This window comes from Lepus europaeus, chromosome 21 (genome assembly GCF_033115175.1).
Source record: "Lepus europaeus isolate LE1 chromosome 21, mLepTim1.pri, whole genome shotgun sequence".
Lineage (NCBI taxonomy): Eukaryota > Metazoa > Chordata > Mammalia > Lagomorpha > Leporidae > Lepus > Lepus europaeus.
This window is the reverse complement of record NC_084847.1, coordinates 22,959,200-22,980,290: the sequence shown is the minus strand read 5'-3', so window position 1 is coordinate 22,980,290 and position 21,091 is coordinate 22,959,200.

Genomic DNA, 21,091 nt, shown 5'->3' with positions numbered 1-21,091 from the left:
CTTCTGAACCAGCGCACTGGTTATGGGTTGAGAAAGCAATGGGAGATGGCTCTAGTGCTTGGGCCCCTACATCCACTTTGGGAGACCCAGAAAAAGCTCCTGGCTCCTGGCTTTGAATTTGCTCTGATGCAGCTGTTGCAGCCATTTGGGTAATGAATGAGCAGAAGGAAAACATCCCTCTGTCTCTCCCTCTCTCTGTAGCTCAGCTTTTCAAATAAAAATAAATAAATCTTTAAAATATACCTATCAGGATACATAATAATTAATAAAGGATGTAAGAGGTTGGAGGGAAAATGCAAGGAGTTCGGATGATGGGTACCAAATCAGAGTTAGATCAAGGAGTATCTTTCTAATGTTACACAGAAAAATGGAGAGGATAGCTCACAATAACTGAGTGTGTATTGAATGAACATACAGAAGAAATTCCAAGACTTCAATCATAAGTACTGACAAATAAAGGGAAATATTGATCATCCCATTTTTAATCAGGACACACTGCAGACAGGTACCAAAATGTCACACAGTAGCCTCTGAGCATGTACAATTATTCTTAATTTCAAAATTTTCAAAAAAAAAAACCCTTCACATGAACTAGAAACTCCATCACTGTGTAAACACCAAATGGACAGGAACTAAGTATTTCAGATACTTTCTGTCCCATGTTTAATGCATCAGGGATGAAGTACTTAGAATCTGATGACAATTTCAGCCATTAACAAAGAAGCAATGAGAAGTCTGGTGTAGGCTTACATAACAGTAAGCACCTGCCATTTGCTACAGCAGGTCAATAAAATCCACTTGCCAGGTAGCATGTGAATAATCACAACTCCAAATGCAACAATGTGAGGAGAAATGACAGTTTTGTCTGTACAGCGGGTATTCCTGGGAGACTTCCACAATGGACTTGGATACAATAGGAAATCTACAAGCTCAAATCCAAGTTGATAGGCCTATGATGTCCCAAATCATACAAGCCTGGGAGGCTCCACTATGAAAGCAAGGATGCAGATAATGTATAGCGCAGTTTTGCTACATTAAAAGGCAGTAGAATTTTGGCAATCAAAATAGCTGAGTTGGTCAGGGAGGTTAGGCCAGTAGCACAGATATCAACAGTGACCCATCAAAGGAGGTACTCCAACTTAAGGGTATGGATGGTCCAGTTTGAGGCCACACAAAGTCCATTAGCAATTGGTGATGTCCCTAGAATTGGTGGACATGTGAACTTCAAGAAGGCCTTGAGTGAGGGTGGACTGCTTAATGTCAAGTAGGATGATCACAAGTTCTGCCCCTTGAGACACATGACACTACCCCTGTATCTGGAAGGAGGTATCTGATGTGAGATGACTGATGATGGCTCTCCAAATAGACAAACTGTCAGAGGCTGACATCCTCATTAAGGACACAGACTCCTCAGGGTGTGGGTTTGTCTGGGCTCTGAAAATACCACTTCCATATAACAAGAGATTCTCAGTGGCTGGAGGCCAGGAACCATGGGGCACTTGATGCTGAGGGAGGTAGTTCAAACTCTCTGTGAGTCAAACAGTAGCATCACTAAAAGCTCAAAGCTGATTTGAAGTCCTTTACCCATGTGACCCTCAGAACCAAAAACTATCCACAGAGTAGTCCTTAGCTTTCTCTTTGGAAGTGTGCCTGACCAAGGTGCATCCTTGTGGGGGACTGGTGAGATAGGTGGGTCTTAACGTTCACTAGAGGTGAGGAAATTGGTGTTACCAGAAAGTGAAAATGTGCCGGGCTTCCTTGGTTGAAACCGAATCACTGAGGAAAAGGAGATATATGTGGATTTGTTGGGGATTTTTTCTGAATTCCTTTTTCAAAATATATACCAAAAATTTGAGGTTGCAAGCTCTCATCTTGTATGGAACTAAGGTCCACACCCACTTGGTCAAAAATTCAGATGCTGATGTTTGAGGCCCATTTTTCCTCCTCCTCTTGATTATCCATTGAAACGATGTCCTCAACATAGTGTCACAGGTGGATGCTAGGTGATAACTGAAGGCCAGCCAGATCCTATTAACAGACCATGAGCCCCAGAGTACCACAGTCTCATAAAGGTGCATTGTTGGCCTTTGAATTAGAGAGTAAATGGTGGGGCTGGTGCTATCGTGCAATGGATTAACGCCCTGGCATGAAGTGCCAGCATCCCATATGGGCGCCGGTTCGAGATCCACTTGCTCCACTTCCCATCCAGCTCTCTGCTATGGCACAGCAGGTAAGGCTTCAGATAATAATGCTTCCATTTCATTTTGTAGTGCTGGGTCATGCCCCAGCTACTGTATTTCCAGTCCAGCTTCCTTCGAAGGTGCATGGATGATGTCAGATGGGTGATGTCAGATCTCAGGACTCTGCTACCTATGTAGGAGAAGAAGATGGAGTTCCTGCTCCTGGCTTCACCTTGGCTAATCTGTAGCTGTTGCAGCCATTTGGAGAGTGAGGTAGTGGGTTGGATGATATCTCTATGTCTCTCCCTCAATAATATTTTTTCCAAATAAAAAATCATTAAAATATAACAATGGCCAAGGAACTGTGACAGAATTGTTAAGATGCCATTTGGTTTACTCATGCCCCATATCAGAGCTCCTGGATTTCAGTATAATCTTCCTGCTGTCAGGTTTCCTGCTAATGTACACTCTGATGGAGAGCAGGCATTGGGTCAGTTACTTAGGTCTCTTCCACCAATACGAGAGAACTGGATGGAGTTCTTGGCTTCTGACTTTGGCCCAGCCCTTCCATAATGTTTGCAGGCTTTAGGGGTGAGGCCAACAGATGGAGACATCTTTCTCTATCTCACACTGCCATTCTAATCAGAACATAAAGGCATGAATACACTGTATTTGGCATGGCAATTAAAAACATCATTTTTGGTGGCAGCATCCCATCACAGAGTATCTAGGATCAATACCTGTCGCACATTCAAATCCAGGTTCCTGCTCATGCATACCCTGGGAAACAACAGAGGATGGCTCAAATACTTGGGCCCTTGCCACTCAAGTGGAGTGATCCAGCAAATGGGAAATCTGTTTTCTTGTCTTTCAATGAAACATAATAAATAATGCTTAAGTAAGTTAATAAATAATTCCACTGGGTCCAACGCAGCTTGTTTGGGACTGTCCTAGGGGCAGCTTTGCCATTTGGGGGTGGTGGCTGCACATACTTGCTGAAGAATGCCTAACAGCCTCAGTAGCTCTCTTTTGTTCTTAGTTGTACACTGTCCATTGAAACAAAGAGGCTCCTGCTGTAGTGTGGTGTTTCACATGCTCTGGACACCCACTGCAGTAGAAAAAGGGACAGTTTATGTTCACTCACTGTGCCAACATGACACCATCTGTTTGTGCTTTCCAGACAAGTTGGACAGGATCTTGATGTAGTTCAGTGAGAGCTGCCAGCTGCCAACTCTGTTGCCCAGTGATTTATAGACTACTTCCTGTCAGGAACGCAGCAAGGCTGCCCTTCTCAATGTATCCCTGTCCAGTCTTTGAGCAGGCTTTGTGTCTCCATCCACAGCAAGGTGTGTACATCTGTGTGGACTTCGTTGGTGTCTGAGATACGGCACTTCACCATCTGAGCCAGTTGCAGATGAGGCATCAACTTTCTTAACCATGTCCTGGGTGGTACTTGGCAGCATGTGAGGGGCAGCCAGCAGTCATCTGGTGCATCCAGACTTACCATCCCACGGCACACAAGACTTTGCATTACCGAGGTGGAGGTACAAATGTCTGAAATGAGCCCATGAGACCATGTAACTTATATGCTGCTGCCACTAATACTCTGCACACAACCTTGAGTATAGGCCTTCCCTTAAGAAGCCTCACTGTCTCACTGGGAGTCTGTGGAGGGACACGGAAAGCAGTGATAAACCAAAATATTGAGGTTGCAAGCTCTCATCTCCTATGGAACTAAGGTGCACACCCACTTGGTCAAGAAGTCAGTTGCTGATGTTTGAGGCCCATTTTTCCTCCTCCTCTTGATTATCAGTTGAAACAATGTCCTCAACATAGTGTTACAGGTGGATGTTAGGTGACAACTGAAGGCCAGCCAGATCCTATTAACAGACCATGAGCCCTGGAGGACCATAAAGGCAGCTCACTGGAAGCTGTGTGGGTGCATGCACCCATTAGCAATGGTAGTCCACAAGTCTGCCAGGTACTACTCTAATTCCCATACAGCAAATGACAGAGAAATTTTCCACAGGTAACCTTTAAGCCTTTTGACATGCTCTTATATTTATGACATTACATATTCCTCAACACAACTGTTAACAATAACTGAATTCAACAACATTGTACAATACATGATGCTGTGCTTGGAAAAATCTAAACACTCCACCAAAATGGGTCAAGATGAAAAACCAATTCAGTGACGTTGCAGGTTACAAATCAACATACAGAAACAGTATCTTTTTTATATTCTAATAACCAGCTTGCCAAAAATGAAATCTAAAAATTAATCCCATACACAATAGGGACAAAAATAAAACATTTAGGAATAAATGCAACCAATTAAGTGAAAGATATCTACAATGAAAATTCTAAAATGCTGAAGAAATAAATCATCAAGGACTCTCAAAATGGAAAAATATCACTTGCTCGTGGATTGGAAGAATTAGTATAATTAAAATACCTATATTACTTAAAGCAACCTACAAAATAAATGAAATTCCTATCAAACACCAATGACATTTTTTACAGAATGAGAAAATAATCCTAAATTCCCTAAAAAATCCCAAAATATCAAGAATAGCCAAAATGATCCTGAGCAAAATAAAAAAAAATCAACTTGGAGGCGTCAGAATACCTGACTTCAAAGCTTACTACAAAACTATAGCAATCAAAGCAGCATGACAGTGGAAATTAATTAATTAAGTAATACAAACAGGTAGAGCCAATTGATTTTTCATGAAAGTGCCCAGACTATACACTGGGAAAAAACGTATAATCTATTCAGCAAATGGTGCTGGCAAAATTGGATGCATACATGTAGAACTGAATATTACCATACTAAAAAAATGAAATCCTGTTATTAGTATCAAAATCATTGCAACTGGAAGACTTCATGCTCATTGAAACTATCCTGACACAGAAAGTCAAATATTAGATGTTCTCCTTTATACATGGGAGCTAAAGTTTTCTTTTAAACAATCTGACAACAATAAAAGAAAATCAGAAAAGAAACTAATGCTTGTGTGTATCACTATTGCTGCAAATGTGGTTTTGTTAAACTTTGTTTTATATCTTTTTCAAATAAATTCTTAAGAATGGTCATTTTAAAATTTACTGTGTATGAGTATAGTAGACATTTTTATAGAAACCTTTGATTTAATAAACATAAATCTCGTAAGTACAACTTTTGGATTATAGCAGTTCTTCCCCCCATACCCACTCTCCCACCTGCAAACCATCCCAACTCCTACTCCCTCTTCCATCCCATTCTTCATTGAGATTCATTTTTAATTATATACAGAAGTTCAATTCTATACTATGTAAAGATTTCAACAGACTACACCCACACTGAAACACAAAGTTTAAAGTACTACTTGAAGACCACTTTTACCATTAATTCTCATAGTACAACACATGAAGGACAGAGGTCCTACATGGGAAGCAAGTGCACAGTGACACCTGTTGTTGATTTAACAACTGACATTCTTATATTTGACATCAGTGGTCACCCTAGGCTCTTGGTCTTGAGCTGCCAAGGCTATGGAAGCTCCTTGAGTCCACAAATTCCAACATTATTTAGACAAGGCCATAATCAAAGTGGAAATTCCCTCCTCCCTTCAGAGAAAGGTACTAATCTCTTTGACGGCCCTTACTTTCCCCTGGCATCTCACTCTCAGAGACCTTTCATGTGGGTGATTTTTTGCCATAGTATCTTGGCTTTCCATGCTTGAAGTGCTCTCATGGGCTTTTTAGCCAGATCCGAATGCCTTAAGGGCTGATTCTGAGGCCAGAGTACTGTATAGGGTATTTGTCATTCTATAAGTCTGCTGCGTGGCCTGCTTCCTATGTTGGATCATTCTCTCCTTTTTTTTTTGACAGGCAGAGTGGACAGTGAGACAGACAGATAGAGAGAAAGGTCTTCCTTTGCCGTTGGTTCACCCTCCAATGCCCGCCATGCTGTAGCCAGTGCACCACGGTGATCCAAAGCCAGGAGCCAGGTGCTTCTCCTGGTCTCCCATGCAGGTGTATGGCCCAAGCATTTGGGCCATCCTCCACTGCACCACTGGGCCACAGCAGAGAGCTGGCCTGGAAAAGGGGCAACTGGGACAGAATCCGGTGCCCCGACCAGGACTAGAACCCGGTGTGCCAGCGCCGCAGGCAGAGGATTAGCCTATTGAGCCATGGCGCCGGCCATTCTCTCCTTTTTAATTCTATCTATTATTATTAGCAGACACTTGGTCTTATTTATGGAATCCCTTTGATACTTAATGCCATCTTACTAGTTAAAATGATCAGTTTAAGTTCATAAGTGATTGTAAAGATAGGACTTTTAGTGTTTGATTATTTTTATTGCCCTTACCTAGATTCTTCCTTACTAGCTGAACTCTTTATTGAGTGGTTATAAAGCTCTTAAGAGGTAAATTTAAAAATACACTCTTTAGGCCGGCGCTGCGGCTCACTAGGCCAATCCTCCGCCTTGCGGCGCCGGCACACCGGGTTCTAGTCCCGGTCGGGCACCGATCCTGTCCTGGTTGCCCTCTTCCAGGCCAGCTCTCTGCTGTGGCCAGGGAGTGCAGTGGAGGATGGCCCAAGTTCTTGGGCCCTGCACCCCATGGGAGACCAGGAGAAGCACCTGGCTCCTGCCATCGGATCAGCGCGGTGCGCCAGCTGCAGCGCGCCTACCGCAGCGGCCATTGGAGGGTGAACCAACGGCAAAAAGGAAGACCTTTCTCTCTGTCTCTCTCTCTCACTGTCCACTCTGCCTATCAAAAAAAAATACACTATTTAAAAAATAAAAGATTTAAAAAGAATTACAAGCCCTCACTTTTTTTTTGCATTTCCATTACCTATTTATTTATTTACTTTTATTTAATAAATATAAATCTCCAACGTACAGTTTATGGATTATAATGGCTCCCCCCCATAATTTCTCTCCCACCCGCAACCCTCTAATCTCCCCCTTCCTCTCCCATTCCATTCACATCAAGATTCATTTCCAATTCTCTTTATATACAGAAGATCAATTTAGTATATATTAAGTAAAGATTTCAGCAGTTTGCACCCACTCAGAAACACAAAGTGTAAAATACTGTTTGAGTACTAGTTATAGCATTAATTCGCATTGTACAACACATTAAGGACAGAGATCCTACATGAGGAGGAAGTGCACAGTGACTCCTGTTGTTGACTTAACAAATTGACACTCTTGTTTATGGCTTCAGTAATCACCCTAGGCTCTTGTCATGACTTGACAAGGCTATGGAAGCCTTTTGAGTTCGCCAACTCTGATCTTCTTTAGACAAGGCCATAGTCAAAGTGGAAGTTCCATCCTCCCTTCAGAGAAAGGCACCTCCTTCTTTGATGGCCTGTTCTTTCCACTGGGATCTCACAGAAACCTGTGTTTTGTTTTGTTTTGTTTTGCCAGAGTGTCTTGGCTTTCCATGCCTAAAATACTCTCATGGGCTCTTCAGCCAGATCCAAATGCCTCAAGAGCTGATTCTGAGGCCAGAGTGCTGTTTAGTCCATCTGCCTTTCTATGAGTCTGCTGTGTATCCCGCTTCCCATGTTGGATCGTTCTCTCCCTTTTTAATTCTATCAGTTAGTATTAGCAGACACTAGTCTTGTTTATGTGATCCCTTTGACCCTTAGACCTATCATGGTCAACTGTGAACTGGACTAGTCAGATGGCATTGGTACATGCCACTTTGATGGGATTGAATTCGAACCCCCTGGCACGTTTCTAACTCTACCATTTGGAAGCCCTCACTTTTTAAATTTTTGGTTCGTTAAGAATAGTGTGCAAATTGAAATGCCTCTGTAGTGATTCTCAAAAACCAGTAAAATCCCAAATATGAAAAACAGCTTATCTCGGATTCATTGTATTGCTCTGATGCTATTCAATTTCACATACACATGAAAACATACTACCATTTTTCTTAATTAAAGGAAACAATCTAAAATAAACATCCATCACCAACTTAAAACACAGCATGGTAGCCTTTCGACTGAGCATGACAAGAAAGAACAGTTCAGTTATTTACAGGCTCTGGTTTTGCTTGTCTTAATTAACCATTTTCAAATACCATAATATTAGTTGTGACATTAATCATTTAAACTCCTTAACTTTATACACCAAGTAACATGTTGCTATTTTTACTTACATTTTATCAAGAAGAGTTGTACAATTTTATGGGCTAGTGTGACATTTCAGTACTCATATAAAATTTGTAATGATCAAATCTACATTAATCTTTCGACATTATTTTATGGATAGAGCCTTGAGCTAACCTTTATTTCATTTTCTAATAACAGATATAATTGGATTACTGTGAGCTACAAACATCCACCTGTATGATTCTAGGAAATTACTCAATAATCTAATGCTAATGCAATAATCATCCGTGTCCATATTTTCTACCTAGTTTTAATATTGCAATTGGTTTCAATCAATAAGGGGGAGGGGGAGAGAGAGAGAGAGAGAAAGATAAAGACACCACCCATCTATTAGTTCATTACCCAAGTGCCCAAAATACTCAGGGCTGATCTGACCCAGGCTGAAGCTGGGAGATGGTCTCCAATGTGGTAGCAAGAATCCAACTACTTAAGCCATCACTGGCTGCCACTGGTATCCTGAGAATTGTCTTTCCCACTATTGCCAAATGTCTACCCTTCAAAAAACTTCCTGACATACCCTCAAATGGCCCTGGCTTCCAGAGCAGGAGGCCACAGTCCCCTGTCTTGACCCCATTACTGCATGGTCTCCTACTCCCCAATCACCACACATGCCAAGCTCATTCTCAACTCCAGCCACAGCATCTGGTTTAATGGATCCAAATGAAGACACTGGGAACCCTGGCCCACCAGGGTTACCAAACATGCAGTCAATGGACATAAAGGCCCACATCTGAGCCAGAAGCAACCTGGATAATCACATGCCCAAAACTGAAACTGGATCATTGTTATACCACATATTAAAATCAACTCAAAATGAATTGAAAGTCCAAACAGAAGATATGAACACTTACAATTTATAAAATAGAAAATTCCTTGACATTAGCCTCAAGAGTGGTCACTTATGTGTTAACAATTAAACACAGAGAGCAAAAGCAAATAAAAGGAAATGAAACTACAACAAACTAGTAAAGCAATAAAGCAAAGATCAATGAAATGAAAAGACAAACCAATGAATAGGAGAAGATATTAACAAACCATATGTGTGATCAAGGGAGTAATACAAGGAATGCATACACTAAGAAGCAAAGAATACAATTAAAAAAGGACAAAGAACTGAATCAATGTTTTCCAACAAAGACAGACAATGTACCCACTGGGTATGTGAAAAAGTTCTGAACATTGCTATCATCAGCAAAATGCAAATAAAGATGACAATGGTTATTATCTCATACCTATTAAACAGCTACTATTAAAAAGTTAAAAGATAACAAGTATTGGGCACAATGTAGAGAAAACAGAACATACAGTATTGGAGGGAATGTAAATTGTACCATCCATTAGGAAAAGCAATATGGAAGTTCCTCCAAGAAAATTTAAAAATGAACAACCTTTATTAGCCATGAATCCAAAAGAAATTCACCATCTCAAAGAACTGTCTGCACCCCCACATTCATTTCAGCATCATTCATAATTCCGCGATATGGAAATAACCCAAATGTTTGTTGACGGACCCATAATGAAAAATGGGATACACACACAGTGGAATCCTCGCCAAACCTTAAAAAGAAAGGAAATACTACTACTTGTCACAAGATGGATCCAAAAGTATCGAACTATAGGACATTACAAGGAGTGAAACAAGACACAGAAATAAGAAATACTACATGAGCACACTTACATGTGGAATATACAAAAGTCAAACTAACACAGAAGGCAGGATGGTGTTTGTGATGAACTGGGAGCAGGAAAATGAAGAGATGTTAGTCAAAAGATACAAATATATGGTTATGGTGCTGGAGCTGAGGTGTAAAAGCTTGAGCCTCCACCTGGACTGCCAACATCTCCTTTGGGCACCAGACCGAGTCCCAGCTGCTCTGCTTCCCATTTACCTCCCTGCTATGGGAAAGCACTAGAAGATGACCCCATGAATTGGGCCCCTGTGCCAAAGTGGGAGACTTGGGGCCCAGCCCTGCCAATGAGGACATTTGAGGAGTGAAATAATACATGAGATGAGATATCCCTCATCCTCTCTCTCACTCTCTCTTACACTTTCTCTGTTTCCTGCCTTTCTTTTTTTTATTTGACAGGTAAAGTTACTAACAGTGAGAGAGAGACAGAGATAAAGGTCTTTCTGTTGGTTCGCTCCCCAAAAGGCCCCTATGGCTGGCGCTGCGCCGATCCGAAGCCAGGAGCTAGATGCTTCCTCCTGGTCTCCCATGTGGGTGCAGGGGCCCAAGCACTTGGGCCACCCTCCACTGCCGTCTCAGGTCACAGCAGAGAACTGCACTGGAAGAGGAGCAACCAGAACTAGAACCTGGCGCCCATATGGGATGCCGGCACTACAGGAGGAGGATTAACCAAGTGAGCCACGATGCCAGCCCTTGTGTTTCAAATAAATCATTAAAAAATCAAATTTACAATTATGAGATAAGATTTTGAAAATCTAATATATGCATTGGGTAACCAGTTCACACTATATTCTATACTTGTAATTTCCTAGGTCAATATTCTTAAAAAACACTATAAAAAGGATAGGAGTGTAAACGAGAAGGCAGGTATCGTAGGAAGAATGACTATGCAGTTAAAGCTAGATTGATTGAATGCACAAAGTATGTATACCTAAAATAAAAGCTTTCTGGAAAAATACATAAATAAATAAATTAAATAATGTAAAAACACTCTAAGAGTGATAAATTTGTTAAATAGCTTCACTGTACTAATCCTTTCATAGTGTACTGTAAGTACCAGGAGAGTTGCAAGGTTCGTGTGAAAATGCATTATGAAGATCAGACTCATATCAAAACACACATTGCGTGCCTTGAATATATACAATTTTTATTTCTCAGTTACACTGTAATAAGGCTGGAAAAATAAAACATGCAAAAATAGGTTCCTATTCTTAAGATGTAAATAAAATTAAGGAACTTAGGTTAATATTGTGGGGTTTTGGTAGGCTTCATGGGACAGAAATGATTTTTTTTTGACAGGCAGAGTGGACAGTGAGAGAGAGACAGAGAGAAAGGTCTTCTTTTGCCGTTGGTTCACCCTCCAATGGCCGCCTCGGCCGGTATGCGGTGGCCGGTGCACCGAAATGATCCCAAGGCAGGAGCCAGGTGCTTCTTCTAGTCTCCCATGGGATGCAGGGCCCAAGCACTTGGGCCATCCTCCACTGCACTCCCTAGCCACAGCAGAGAGCTGGCCTGGAAGAGGGGCAACCGGGACAGAATCCGGTGCCCCGACCGGGACTAGAACGCGGTGTGCAGGCACCACAAGGTGGAGGATTAGCCTAGTGAGCCACGGCGCTGGCCCAGAAATGATTTTTAAAACATTCATGATTGGGGCTGGCACTGTGGCGTAGCAGGTGAAGCCACCAAATGCAGTGCCTGCAACCCATATGGGCACTGGTTTAAGTCCCGGTTGTTCCACTTCCAATCAAGCTCTCATGGCCTGGGAAAGCAGTAAAGGATGGCCCAAGTCCTTGGGCCCTTGCTCCCCTGTGGGAGACCTGGAAGAAGCTCCTGGCTGCGGGCTTCAGAGCAGCACAGTTCTGGCCATTGCGGCCAACTGGGGAGTGATCCAGCAGATGAAACACCTCTCTCTCTTGGCTTCTCCTTCTCTCTCTGTGTAACTCTGACTTTCAGATAAATAAATCTTAAAAAAAAATTCATGAACTTGACTAAACTAAATTTCAGGCGGTTTATATCTTGAAAATACAGATTTGAGAATTCTATCAAGAGAATATTTAAGACAATATCCAAGTAACATATTACACTGTCATCTCATCTCCCTCAAACTGAAAACTCAGAAATAGAAAAGGAAAGGAAGTGTATCTGAAGGAAACCAGGAAAGTGAAAAGTGAAATGAGAATTATAAATTACTACATGCTATTCTCCCACCGATGGGTGTACATTCCTATGTCCATGTAACACAGTTACATATTACAGGCAGGTTGAGAATTAGCCCAACTAAACCATGGAACTGAAAATGCAGGGCCTGCTTCATCAGGATGTGACCAGTGACACTGCAACTGCACCAAACTCTAAAGAGTATACTCCCTGCTGTCAAAATTCTTACTGAATTTAACTTGAATTTGTGCTTCGTAAATGAAGTCTGATAGGAAAATGGGGCCAGTGCACAGTCTGAGCTCTCACTGACTCACTGGGACAGGTCTTGGTCACAGTCCTCAGGTTCACTGCCCAAAAATGCCTTCCATTTCCCATCACGGGTGACCACTATGGCCCTTGGTTCAAAGCAATACTTGGATGTGGGCACATTATGTTTACAGAACACACGTTTGGGGAGGCACCACGGTAGTTTCTCACCTAAACTCAATCTAAATTCCCAGGGTTTCCATATTTAAATGCAGGACAATTTTTAAACAACACAATCTGCATTTTCAGTTCCTACTAGGAGCTACACATTATGGAGTTAGTTCTGTCAAGGTTTAGAATTTACACTTTCTTTTAATTTTCACAATGACATTCTTTCAGTTCATTTTATAACCACAAGAAAGGAAGGAGGAAGGAGGGCAGGATGCTGGGGGGAGGAGAGGAAGGTGGGAAGTATCACCACACTCCTCAATCTCTTTATATGAAATACATGATATCTGTTCACCTTTATATAAATAAAAATTATTAAAAAAAGAAATTTAGCTGTGAAAACTGCAAGATGAAATATACAAACCAAATGGAGATTCCGTGTATTTAAGTTGAAGAACAAACCAAAACATGACAATACCAAAATATTAAACCAGGATGCTCACAGCAGTATGGAAGGGCTTTCCTCGTGGAATGAGTAGCAGCACAGATCTACAGCATCTTAGTCACCAGGGGTGTAGCCTCTGCCAGGGTTAGAGGTGCTCCCTCTGGACTTGTTTCACTGGATCAATAGGTGGCAATGTATTCACTGTTCAGGTTGCTTTACAGCCCATTTTCATGAATGGCAGGACCCCAGCAGATATCATGAGGTATTTTGCTGGAAAACTGTGGATCCCATTACATTTGTCATGTTATCTCTATGTACCTCAAAATGTAGGGGTCTGCCAAGAATTACTCAAATTCTACCTGCACAGAGCAGAGGGCTATACACCATGAACATTAGTCTACCACAAGAATATTTATTGGGGACGGCACTGTGGCAGAGCAGGAAAAGCTTCTGCCTGCAGTGCTGGCATCTCATAAGAGTGCTGGTTTGAGTCCCCACTGCTCCACTTCGATCCAGCTCTGTGATATGGCCTAGGAAAAATGGAAGATGTCCCAAGTGCTTGGGCCCCTGCACCCACATGAGAGACCCAGAAGAAGCTCTGGGCTCCTGGCTACATATCAGCTCAGCTCTGGCCACTGTGGCCCTATGGGGAGTGAACCAGCAGATCGAAGACCTCTCTCTTTCTCTCTCTCTCTGCCCCTACCTCTGTGTAGCTCTGCCTTTCAAATAGATAAATAAATCTTCAAAACAACCTTTCTTTCCCAATTTGGCACTCACATGTCATCTTCCACGGTAATCAGGGGGGAAATCAAGCAAGGAGATTCATTAGTGTAGAAGACTGTTACCAATCACATAAAGCTCAATGTTTGTTGAAGAAGCAATTTGAAATTTAGCATCATATGTAAGAAACTGTTTACAAAATTTAAATGTCTTTGAAAGCCACACTCTGAAAACTACACATATAGCAAGTCATTGAAGGATTTCCTGGACTCCATGCCTGTTCTCCAACTACAGCACTTCAGTGGAAAGCTTCAAAATATTTCCAATATCGAAATGCAAGTCACAGTTTTAGTTTTCCCATTCATAATTATTGAGGCCTACATAACTCACAAACAAAATTGTATAAAGATGAAACAAAGGCATTGTTTGTAGCAAACTCTCCATCTAGTTTTCCCTCAAAGATCTGACTTTAGTTAAACAGAGGAAAAGCATATTAAGATGTCTGGCATAAACCACTCTAATTTTGGAATTTCCCCAGAAAGCATCTATATTTTAACTTCTTATTTGTACTGCACTAGAAATTGCTAACCAAGGATTTTTGTGGGAGATGCTAAAGTTTAATGGTGGTCACAGGAGCAGAGGTGTAGAAAAGGTGACAGAATTGAGACATAAAAGCAAAAAGCATCACATATTTGTGTGGCTTTGAGAAGGGTGTAGGGACCAGCCAGCCTTTGAGATGCCTGGTGATTGTTATCAGAGAACATCTGTGGATGGGGAGCATGAGAAAACAAAAGAACAGATTTTTCTTGGTGTGTTGTGTGTGAGGGAAAGGAATTATCGAACCAAGGAATCAAGTTTGAAAATGGCCAAAAGGAGAAAACCATGGGCAATATAAACAGGTCTAGCTAATGATGGGAGAAAAAGCCAAGACCTTCCTGAAACACGGTAGAGAGATAAGGCTGTCTAGGATGGGAAGAACAGTGTGAACAAACAGTTAGACTTAACATGGGGTCATTTCAACTTCTGTATTTGAACAATCAGGACCAACAGGATCAGCAAGAGTGGATAATGAGGAAACTGGAACATCCATGAGGGCTTGCCCCAAAGGGTGGTTTCTGAGTAGTCACTGGTAGCATCTCATTAGATGAGGTTCAAGGAATGATCCTCGGGTGTCAACACAAGTAACTGCTAGCCAGAATACCACATACTGTAAGAACCAAACCACAAAACACAATACCTATGGATTTTGAAATTCTGTGTTGTTTAAAACACAAGAACAAATAGGGATTTCATTTCATCAACCAAAGTTTTAGAACCAATTATATGGCAACCATTGTGGATACTATGCAGAAACAATGCCCCTGCCTTCTCAGACCTAAAAATGCCCTAAACATATCATAATCCAAATGATTTCAATATTTCATATTTCAAAATCTAATTCAGAAGTAGAAAGAACCTGTATTGAGTTATTCAGAACCTTATAGTTTTATAACTGAAACAAATATACTTACGAAGTAATGCTGACTTCTACAAATTTCGGTGCCATCCTCTGATCTAGGTGCTTCTGATGATAAACAGAGTCCCCATATTCCTAGTTAATGCAATAATATGACTGGGACATGTAAATTTTACATGATATGTCTCCCCACATAACCACATTCATTAACACAATATAACAATGTATTCCTCAGGAACTTTTTCATAAAATTAGGGAAACACTGGATAGCACAGAGGCAGAATCAGATTTCAGTGGGGCAATAACAACAATATACAACCATCTTTTTGGGTTTACCACTCAATGCTATCACTGCTGTGTGGCAGAACCTTCAATGCCAACTGTGATAACCTATCTTAGCAAATTAGGAAAAACAGGAAGCAAATCCTGAGAGCAGAAACTTCCTTTCTGGAGGACCAGATCCATTTTCTCAGCTCCTATACACTAAGTAGAACTATAAACCCAGAAAATAAAGCAAGAGACCTGGAAATTAACACAGTCACTGGGCATCTTAATTGCCCACACAAAAGAAGATGACTCACCTGCTGGTTCACCCATCCTGGCATCAGAATTCAGCCAGGTAGGCTCACACCTCCTGGAACTGTACGTGATACCTCCAAGCACATAGATGTTTTACAATACACAATTTAAAATCTATTTAGAACATATGATATGAAATTCATAACATATAATAAAATATATAATAATATATAATAAAATATGTAATAATATATAATATTCAATTTATAACATACAATATAATACACAATTTTTTCAAATTTCCCCCTGGCTCCTGAAGGCCCATGTGTCTCCTGCCTGCATCCGAACGGCATATGATACTCACAAACATTTCAAGAAGACTCACCAGGTGAGGATGGTCAAACCTGAGGGTCCTGTTGAGTCCACTGCCACTCCCCGACACCAGCAGCCTGGCCCATCCTGCAGTGTTGTTTTTGGCTGCTCACCTCCTTATTCTTAGTGCCAGGGCTTAGCACATGTTCCAATGAAGAATTCCACGTCGCTGGACACCAAGAAGAGAAAAGGGAAACAGCAGCACTGAGCACCCTTTTTATAAACTCAGAATTCAATGGCATGCATCAGTTCTGATTGTCCAGTCAGAAAACAAAGACCAAGCCTGCACAGGCCTGCACAGGAGGTCTGGCTCCAGGATTCTCCTGAGCTTCTGCTGTCTGTCCCAAGTAGGAAGCGAGGCCAGGCTCCAGTGTGGTGGGGCCACAGGTCGATTGTTTGTTTCACTTTTGTCATGGAATTTATTCCACCATTCCATTTAAAATTTGACAGTTTTTCTCTTTAGGTACCGTATATACTCATCTGCTTTTTCTCCTGAGAGTGTTAAATAAAGTGAAATTGCTTTCATACGACTCATGCCTTCAGAGTGGTGGTTGTTTTTCAACCTCTGGATTACAGAAAGAAGACAAGTATGGGATGCTGGCATTGCAGGTGGTGGCTTAACCCACTGCACAACACTAGCCTCTACCCACAGAATTTTAGAAGCCCAATGATTCAGAAATTGATTGTCTCATATGTGGAAGGAATGCAAATGCATAGTTTTGGTAAGTCAGAATTATTTTCTTTGCAGTAAACAAGAAAACAAAGATATTTCAATTAGATGATGAGGTGAAAGATATCACACAAAGGATTCATTTAGCATCATCGTTACCACTGCTGTATCTTTTCCTCTAACAATTGGTTTAGATGCTTGCTTTAAGTTTGTGGCCAGCCTTGGAAAGCTGGAAATCTTGGTGCTAAACAGATGTGAGATGAAATTTAAAACAGAGGCATACCAGCCAGAACCACAGCCTAGACCTAATTCTAGTGTTTACCTCTTGGCGATAATTGGAAATCATAAACTATATATAAGTAAGAAAACACCATCTCCAGATTCCACATTAAGCACCATGTGCACTGACCAATAATGCTTTACTCCCTCCTCTTTACTAAAAGAAGAATAAGAAAAATAAGTCTATGATTGCTGCACTATGTTTATAAGATACCTCTGCTTAAAGATCCACCATTAAATATAAAATTTCAAAGTTGTATAATAACTCTAAGAGGTTTCTAACTCAGAGAAAGTTCCAGGAGGCAAGGTTAGGCCTATCCCCTTGTCTCTAGAAAAGTGGGAAAACCCTCAGGGCCACCCCCCGAGGCCAACCCCCGAGGGGACTGAAAAACATGTGAGTAATATTGAAAAGTCACAATTTGAGAGACTGTGCACTAACGGAACCCTGCAAACCATCTAAATTAAAAGAGAACCATCATGCAGACATTGTGCAGATACCACACCACCAGTGGGTAAGACTTCCCAGGTGTACACAGGACCAACCCTGGAAATGCCAGTCACGGAGTGTAATGGTGCCCACAGGAGCTGTGCAGTGTGACCACTTTGCCAGTAATAACATCTTTACCCAATAGCTCTCGTGGAAGTTCATGAATATAACAGGTACATCGTGTAAAACATAGCAGAAGTGGGCCAGCGCCGCGGCTCACTAGGCTAATCCTCCGCCTTGTGGCGCCGGCACACCGGGTTATAGTCCCGGTCGGGGCACCAATCCTGTCCCTGTTGCCCTTCTTCCAGGCCAGCTCTTTGCTGTGGCCAGGGAGTGCAGTGGAGGATGGCCCAAGTGCTTGGGCCCTGCACCCCATGGGAGACTAGGAGAAGCACCTGGCTCCTGCCATCGGATCAGCGCGGTGCACCGGCTGCAGCGCGCCTACCGCGGCGGCCATTGGAGGGTGAACCAATGGCAAAAGGAAGACCTTTCTCTCTGTCTCTCTCTCACTATCCACTCTGCCTGTCAAAAATAAAAAAAATAGCAGAAGTGATTTTTACAGTTTCAAAAATATCTACCAGCTCACCTCACACAAGTCAGTATGTGTCATTCCTGGTGAACACTTTATCAGCCAATTTCAACAAAAATTTCAGTCAAGGTTTTAGGCCAGTGAGTACTATGGGTCTGCAAGATTCTTTTTCTTTCTACTTGAGGCTTTCTTTGAATGGTAAAAGGTTCTTATTTTAAAACATTTCATATATTTTAAAGGCACAGTTACAGAAAGAGAGGGAGAGATAAAGAGAAAGGTCTTCCATACACTAGTTCACTCCCCAAAAGGCCACAATGGCCAGGGCTGTGCCAGACTGAAGCCAAGAGCCAGGAGCTTCTTCTGGCTTTTCCACGTGGATGCAGCAGCCAAGCACTTGGGCTACCAGGCTACCTTGTGCTGCCCTCCCAAGTGCATTAGCAGAAAGCTGGATTGGAAATTTAGCTGGGACTTTGAATCAGTGTCCATATGGGATGCTGGCATCACAGGCGGTGGCTTTACCACCTAAGCCACAATGCTGGCAACCAATGTTCTTATTTTTTACTTTAAGATTTACAAAACCACTCAGAAATCTAGAAATTTTATAACACAGCTAATAACTCTGAAAGGATGAGAGTTAATAATGGGTGGAGTCGGGCATTTGGTACAATGGTTAAGGAGAACTACCTGACCTGCTGAGTGGACAGTGCTGTCTGTGACTGTCCCCCAAACCTACTTTATTTCCAGCTGTGAGCACCAGAGCTTTGAAAGCACATTTAATGATGTACAACACAAAGAGGCAGAACGAAGGGCAGTCAGGCACAAGAGTGCACTGCTCTAGTCTTTTCCACACTGAAGGTGCCGAGGTCTGTTCAACACCTGTGTAAATTTCAACAGTCAGCCTTGTGGTAGGGAGAGAGCTGGCATGCAACGCCACTTCATTCTACAGAATGCTGACAGAGACTTGCTGTCTAGTGGTTAAGATGCTGCGTTCTAGTGGTTCAAGTGCTACTGTACATGAACGGCATCACTCTTTCAAAGACACACACATGAGGTTCACAGTTTCATTCGCCTGAACATGGCATTTGACAAAGAAAGTAGGTAGCTCAATTATCTCCCTCTAGCAAATCAAAAGTCAGTGCAGCTCCCCGGCTTCTTCTGGAACCTGCCTGACTGGCTCTTTTCTCAGGCCTTCTGTACTTGCTATTGCCAGACCCAGCTGGATGGGGCCTTCTACAGGTTATCAGTGGGGCTCAGGCTTTACTGCACGTGGGTCTCTATTCAAGAGACCCATCAGCAGAGAACCTTCCAAGACCATCCGAGTGGCATCCTCTCCTGCACCTGGTCTCCCCCCACACACCTCCTCCCTTGTCCTTTTCTCTGCTTTATTTTTCATCTGAAGCCTTCACCATACTTGACAGTATATCCTACTGGATGTGTTCAAGGCTGACCCACTCTATAATGCAAGCTCGTGAAGGCAGAGCATGGTCTTGTTTATCATGCTATTCCCAGGGTCCCTGGCCAGTAACTGCTTTTTTATCTGAATTAATAAACAGGAATGGAAGCCAAACACCTCTGTTTCTAGCTTTGCAGATGCTCACCTCCCTGTTAGCTTTAACAGACTCCTCTACAATGACTGCCAACAGGCAGTGATGGAAGGGCAGCTCTCCCCTTCCAGATGTCTTGTGCTAAAGCAGAGACCCATCACTGAAAGGAATGTGAATTATCAAAACCTGGTGTTGATGGAAAGCACAGCAGATTCACCTCACTGTTTGTGGAAGTGTAGATGGAGGCAACCCTGGAGGATAATTTAGAAGGACCTAGCAACATTTTAAACAGGACTGTACTTGACCTAGTGATTCTCAAATAACACAGGTCATCAAAACAGCAGTTCCAGGGATGCTCAGGTATGGATATTCCAGATTTCTCACTGCAGCATTATTTTAATGGTGAAAAATCAGAATTCTCATACAAAATAGCAACCACTTATGTTGGAATACAATGTAATCTTATGCAGTCACTGAAGAGAATTAGATTTATATGTTTATGATGATACAAAAATTACTACACTGGCAAGTATAAAAGGGAAGATGGAAAACCATCTGTAATAGAGCACAGTTCTGCACAAAGTCATTTCTATGTGCATGTGAGCATTGTACACATACAAATACCCCTCCACACACAAACACAAACACACACTTTTATTAATGCAGGGAAAGCACCTGTAAAAGGGCACACAAAACTGTCAACAGTGCCTTGGCCATCTCCAAATAGAACTGAGGGGTAACTTCCATTTTCTTTTTTTCAACTTCCACTTTCTAAATCATAAATTTTGTAATGTGCACACTTTAGGAACAAGTAAATCACATTCAGAATAACAAAAAACGATGCTAAATTTCATTTAAACTCTAGAGCCAAACATTTTCAATATTTATAAAACTAAAATTCTCGGCTCTGGTATCAAGTTCCAGATGAACAAATGCAGCCACTATTTCAGGCTTTATTTACTCCTGACCCAATGAGGCTGGGAACACTTGTCCTATCCTCTGCTCAGGGATAAAATCATAGGAAGAATTAAAAGCAAATCCAAAACAAACAAAAAACTTAGGGGCGAGCGCTGTGGTGTAGTGGTGACTCCTGTGGTGCCAGCATACCATATGGGCAGCAGTTTGATTCCTGGTACTCCGATTCCAATCCAGCGCCCTGCTAATGTGCCTGGGAGAGTAGCAGAGGATGGCCCAACTCTTGGGCTCCTGCAACCCCTAATGGAAAACCTGGCTCCTGGCTCTTGGCTTCAGATTCACCCAGCTCCAGTCATGGAAGCCATTTGATGAGTGAACCAGAGGATGGAAGATACCTCTCTCCCTCCCTCCCTCCCTCAATTCCTGCCTCCTTCCCTCTCGCTCTCTCTCTCTCTGTCTCTCTCTCTCCCCCCATCTCTCTGTAATTATGCCTTTCAAAAATATCTTTCAGGGGCTGCCGCTGTGGCGCAGTGAGTTAACACCCT